Source organism: Erithacus rubecula, assembly GCF_903797595.1.
Source record: "Erithacus rubecula genome assembly, chromosome: 17".
In the NCBI taxonomy this organism is placed as follows: Eukaryota; Metazoa; Chordata; class Aves; order Passeriformes; family Muscicapidae; genus Erithacus; species Erithacus rubecula.
The window spans coordinates 2,526,542-2,532,786 of NC_136669.1; positions in this window are offsets into that span (position 1 = coordinate 2,526,542).

A 6,245-nucleotide genomic window follows, 5' to 3' on the forward strand; every position below is an offset into this window, starting at 1 on the left:
ACCAAATGAGAGAAAAAAACCCTGTAAGAATGTAAAAATAGTTGGTTTTCCTGCCTTTAGGAGGTACTTGTAGATGTTGCAGAATTGAAGTGTTGGTCATTACTTCCCTAACATCTGGGTTTACCCAAAGAAAGGCAGAGCTTGGACCATCTGTTGTGTTGATTCTTGAACTTTCAGGAAAAAAATAAAAGAGCTGTTGAGCTTCAAGGACATCCTAGCTGGCCACAAAACTCCTAGGTAAGCCTGGCCAGCTCCCCAGGTTTTATTTCAGTGAAATTTCACATTTCAGTTTTATGTGTGTCTGAAATGGGGTCGAAAGCCACAGAATTTAATGTCATTTTGTGGAGGAAATTGCACAGCTCCTAATTTGAGTAAGGAACTTTCCTGGAGCTCTGGGCTGGCAGGAGCTCAGCAACCACCAAGGCAGTTCCCCCAAGTCCCACTCCCACCACCACAAAAAAATTGAGGATTTTTTCCACATCCAAAGAGTCCTGGATTAGGAGGGGGCATCTCCTCATCTGTATTTCCCACTCTTTGATTAGGAGTGTCTCAGTTGTTGCAATTCCCTGGTGAAATCACTGTCACTCTCAATGAAATTTTTGTCATATTGGTCTGTCCCCAAGTGATCCAGTGTTGCTTCAAGACCAGAAAATACTTGGGGGAATTTAGAGGGGATTTACTATCAAAAGGATTCTGACATTTATACAAGTTTTATTTTTGTAAAAGCAGTCAGAAAACAAAACCTCATCCAAATAATTTATCATGAGATTGCTTGGCTTATGGTTGAAAAGAATGAGGTGGAGAGGAAAATTTGGACATTTGGAATGTGAACAGAAGATACAGGGTGCTTGTTCCTCATTGTTCTTAGAGTCTATATTCTCCTATTTTTAGTAGAAATACCAGTTTTATCCTAGGTGAGATTTCACAGATACTGTAGTACGAGTGACACTGAGGGGAGAAAAAGTCTCTATTTTCTTCCACAACTTTTAATTTTAAGAGGTCTAAAACCAAGGTTTTTTCCCCAAAGGTTTGGGTGCTCCTCTTCTTCTTTTCTTATCCTATTTTTCTGTCCTTTTGTATATTTTAATAGTGTAGTATTGTTCTTGTTTCTTCATGGTCTCTTCATGCTTGGCATAATTAAAATGAGCTATGTAGATATTTTATTATTACTTGTACACAGGGACTCACTGTCCTGTGTGTCTTGTTATCCACAGCCAAATGTGCTTATTCAGTGGCCCTAAGGTAAAATCTTTGTAACATTAAATTCAAATCAGTGTCCTCATGGAGTTCAGTGGCCTGGCATTTAATTTCACCAAAAGAAAGATAGGACAGCAGCTGCTGATCCCATCAATGTTCTGCTTTTCCTTAAATTGGTGATAAATATGGGCTGTGAGAGCCTTTGAAACAAAAAGTCCTCATTCCTCTGGGATCTTTCACATGGGTTAAAACTCTGATTATGAATATTGACACCCCCACTGTCCTTAGCTGTGTCATTAAGGACTGTGAGAAGTGTCTCAGAAAACAGAGTTTCAAGTATTTTTCTGCCTTTCATGAGGTTTGTTCATTTCTTGGTCACTTTTGACCCAGTGGGCTCCAAATCCCATCACATCAAGTTTTGTAGGAGCTGAGTGAAGCCCTTGTGTTTGGCCCCAAATTAATCCTGGAGCACATTGCAAACTCTGAATTGCAGTTTGGAACCTCTGCAGGATTGTGCCTAATGAAATTTGTAATGTGTTTAACAGTGCTTGGCCAGAGCTTAATTGTATCCAAATAAATAAGTGCTGTCCTACACAGTAATAAGTTTAGTTAAAATCAGAGCAGTAAATACAGACATTACCATTAATTGCTTTTCTTCCCTACCCTTTAAAAATACACTTTAAAAGTAAAAATGTATTGCTGGTTGATGCCTGTCCTTTGCTTTGCCATTTTGAGGGTGACCCTGGCCTGGTTTGACACTCAAGATTTTACTCTGGAGTAAAATCAGCTTTTATAGGCAATATTGTTTCAGAGTTTTGTCTTTTATTTGAGCTGAGCTGGGCTGCCTTTCCTGATGCACAGTGAAACCACCAAGCCATTGTAAAGAGGGTGAGCCTTGCCAGGAATAAATCCACCAGTGTCAGCCAGAGCACAGCTAGTGGCACTTCAGTTAACACAATTTCTTAATTAGTGCATTCAACATGCATTGCTGCTGGACACTGCCTTAGTTTTCTTTTCTGTGCCCCAGTTTACTGTATTGATGCATTTTCACATCTAAAAATATCCAGGCTGTTTCCATGATACACCACACTTCAGTCTGCACAGAGCACAAGTCCCTGTTTGACAAAGGAATATTTGCATTGTATCCCCCAGCACAGGGAGCCTCTGGCACCTTCCCTGGACACTTGTGGTTGAAAAGGGGATTTGCTGGGAGAGGTTCTTACCAGGTGGCAAAACACAGTCTGGGAAAAACAAGTTAAGAGGGATGTAGTGGCTGTGATATCCAGATTGAGTCCAACTTACAGGGTTCCCTGCCCTGGACAGGCACACTCCTGTTCTGCACTCTCCTTGTGCCATTCCCTGTGGGTGCCTCACCACAGCTGGAAAATCACAAAACACTCCAAAACAAAATATATTCTTGAAGACCAGTATGATTTTTTAAGTGTTTGGGAGTTTCCCAACGGGTTTGTAGCAGTGCAGCCCAGGCTCTGGCAGGAGGGGTGAGGTGTTTTTCCTCTCCCCTGGAGGAGATGATCATCTTGCACACAGGGAGCTGCAGCCTCCAGGGTGAAATGCTTCCCTTGGTATCATGAAAGGTCAATAATAAATATCCTGTAGCTCCCTAGATGAGCTGATTTTGAAACCCAGCTCCCCTGCACTCCTTTTCCCAGTAAGTCCCACCTGGAGGCTGGTGGAGCTGGAGGGAGAGGAGGTCTGGTGAGGGCTCCTCTCAAACACAGCCTGGTTCATGCCCCAGTGTGTGGGCAAAGGGGCTGTGCAGAGCTAAAGAGGCAGTGTTGACAGGTGGCAAAGGAGAATGTGGGCTTGTTTGCTTTACTGCTTTGTAATTTATTTTAAAACATTGTTCCCCCATTTTCTCAGGAGTGTGGTGAGCCTGGGAGAGCACATGCTGCTCCAAGGGCTCCCACCTGCTGAATCTCAGCCTTGGGTCTGGTGTGCTTGGCATGTGGCCCCTGAAAACCTCCCTGCACTGTCACAGGTCTTCAACAAATCAAGCTGAGTTCAGTGGAATTAATTTGAGTCTGCTCCAGGGTAGTTGGCAGGATAATTTGGTCTAAAATAGCATCACTATTACCACCTGTGGTACAGCTTTTTTGGATGCAGTGCTTAATTTTAAGAGTTTAATACAGAGCTGAGTAGGAAAGGGTTTTCCTGTCCCAAAAACTCACTGTGATTTCCACCCCTCTCTCAGGATACGTCTTTGATTAGACTCTTACAGGGCTTTTCTGGGAGCAGTGGGGTGAAGCAGGAGGGTGGGACATCACCAAGCAGGGAAATAAATGCAGGTGTGATGCTTGGTCCAAGCCTGTGCCCTGCCCCCACAGAGTGTTTAAGTCCATCTGTTATTGCAGGGTTGTTGCTCAGACTTCACCATCCCACTTGAAATCACTGACTCACCCAGGACACAGCAAATTTCCTAATGGAGCATTCTAAAAACTGCTATCAGTCCTGCTGAAAAAAAGAAATGTAGCAAGTTGACATGTCTAATGGAGGTAAAAAAACCCCATCAGAAACTTTGTGCCATCTGTGGTTTGTTATTCCTACATAAAATGTGTATTAGCTACTTGCTTACTTCTGGTGTTTTGGGATTTATAATGAAAAGTGATGCCTGCACCTTGGCCCTTAATAAGCAGAGGCTGATTTTCAGCAATAGAAGCTTGATCCAGGGTTTCAGGTACTTTTAGTGCTCCTTACAGTTGTAATTTATGACCAGCATTCTTCTGTTGGTTCATGCAGGGCTGCAGATATAAAATACCAACTTAAATATTTATGTAGGTAGCACATCTTTGTGAATACTTCTTCATGGTAAGGAAATGCTGTCTAAAGAGCAATACATTTCATTACAGTGGGAATGACTATGTGAAAGCTGTCAATGTTTTGAACAAAATCTGTGGATGCCATAAAGTGTTAGGATTACTCATTCTCCAGATCTGTGCTTTGGAAGGGAGCAAAATGTGTTAATGATACTTCAGAAGTGACAAAGAATTTGTCTAGAAAATTGGCACGTCAATTGAGAATATCTGGTTATTGAGCCTAAGCATTAGGGGTTCAGTGTTTCTCCAGTGCTTGAATTAAATTTCAGCTAAAGGGACAGAACTTGTGCATAAAGCTGAATAAGAGACAATGACAACTTACCTTGCTATCCCATATAATTGGAGATCTGATGGTTCTCAGCTTTCCTCACTTGCCAAATCTCCAATTACAATTGCAAGTGTCTCTGCAAAAGCTCTCATTTCATTCCTGCTGACTGACAGCTGCCCAGTTTATCTGCATGCATAAATCCCTTTTGCAAGCAAGCACCTCAGATGAAAAAGAATCTTATTTCTGGAGAATTTTTGAATCTGCACCATGGCAAGAGTTGCAAGAATTGATTTGTATCTCTGCTCTCTTTGGCCCCTCTTACCATGAAAATAGCTAGCAACAAGAGGGGAATACAGTTTAATAAAATCTTGTGAAAAAAGTGAGAACAAAATTAATCTGGAAAATTATCTTCCTACCATAGGTTTTATTAGCATTTTACTTTTAAGACAGTGAATTACTACATACTGATTGCATAATATTAAAGTTTAAGAATACATAAAAATTTAATGAAAATGCCTTAAATATCAAGCTGAAGAGCCAATGCTATTTGTTTTTTTTTTTTTTTTTTCTTTGCCTGATGAATCTCTGCAAGTCCTTCCCTTGTCTTTAGCAGATATCAGAGCAGGCTTTTAAAGGAGTAGCTCTATCTACAAAAGGTCAGACACATTTGTAATGAAAATTCCATTCATCAAGATGCATTCAGTTTGTGAAAACAGCTTATTGCTTCAGAATGGATTTTCTTCCCTCTATGGGTAAAACAAATATCCCTGAAAAGAAGGATGGGTGCATTTCTCATGGCACTCAAAGGTCAGCTCACAATATACCAGCCCTGGGGGCTCACTCAGCTGGATGAGAGAGCTGAGCTCTTGCCAAGTGCCAATAAACACAGAGGTTTGTGGGCATTAATACCTGTTTGAAATAACCCATCAAAGCTGGCACTTATGGGTTGGATAGTAAAATGAAGCTGTTGCTGAAGGAAAGCTGGGGGATTGTTTGCTTTGAGGGGTTGAGGAGATCTGGCCTTGGCTCTCCTGGTGTCTGCAGGATTGTATCATTTTTGGTGGTTTCTCCTCAGAAATGGGTTTGCTGAGTTTCTAGAAAGATATTTATTTATTTTTTTTTTTCATTTTCCAGCCCCCATCTCCAACTCCCTGGAAAAATGCTCCTTGCCATGTTTTGATTTAAAAAGATAAAGAAAAAAATTTTAAAAATCATCTGGATGATGCTCTTAGCTGTGTGGTTTAGTTCCAGATCATCCTGTGAGCAGCAGATGATCCTTACAGGACCCTCCCAACTTGAAATATTCTGTGACTCTAACTCTCAGAATAGTTCAGCAAAACCCTGAAATCCCACAAAGGACTTGCAGATTGGGCTTTGGTTTTTTTTTAATTTTTCTTTTGAAATTTCCTTTACTGCCTCACTCCTCACAGTCCCTTTGCATGTAATCTCTCCAGCTAATGGAAATGGATGGGAGGTGGAAGATGCAGTCAAAGAAAATGATGTTTAGAGTAGAATTCCCTGTCCATGCTCATGGAATTGGTCACTTCAAAGCTCTCTGACAAGATGCCCACCAATGCTGGTGGTAACCAAAGCTGCTTGTTTCAATGCATCTTGAAATGCACTCCTCCCCCTTGTAAAGAGAATATTTGTTATGCATTTTGTAGTCTCAGGCATGGCCATCTGCTAATATAGTCAAGTAGACACAATAAGGGAGGTTTATATCTTTTTAGGTTCTGCTACTTCAGAACCTAAATACTATTTTTGATGCAGTAGGAGCTGGCACAGCTGAGCTGAAAGACTCTCAGGAACATGCCATGCATTTCATAGTGGATGTGACTACAGAAAATATGCTGAAGGACTGAAATTAAAGGTGGCACATAAGAGAGAATTTGAAATTGCTATTGGCCCCTTTAACCTGGGGTAGTTTAGAAGCTCTTTTTAATGTG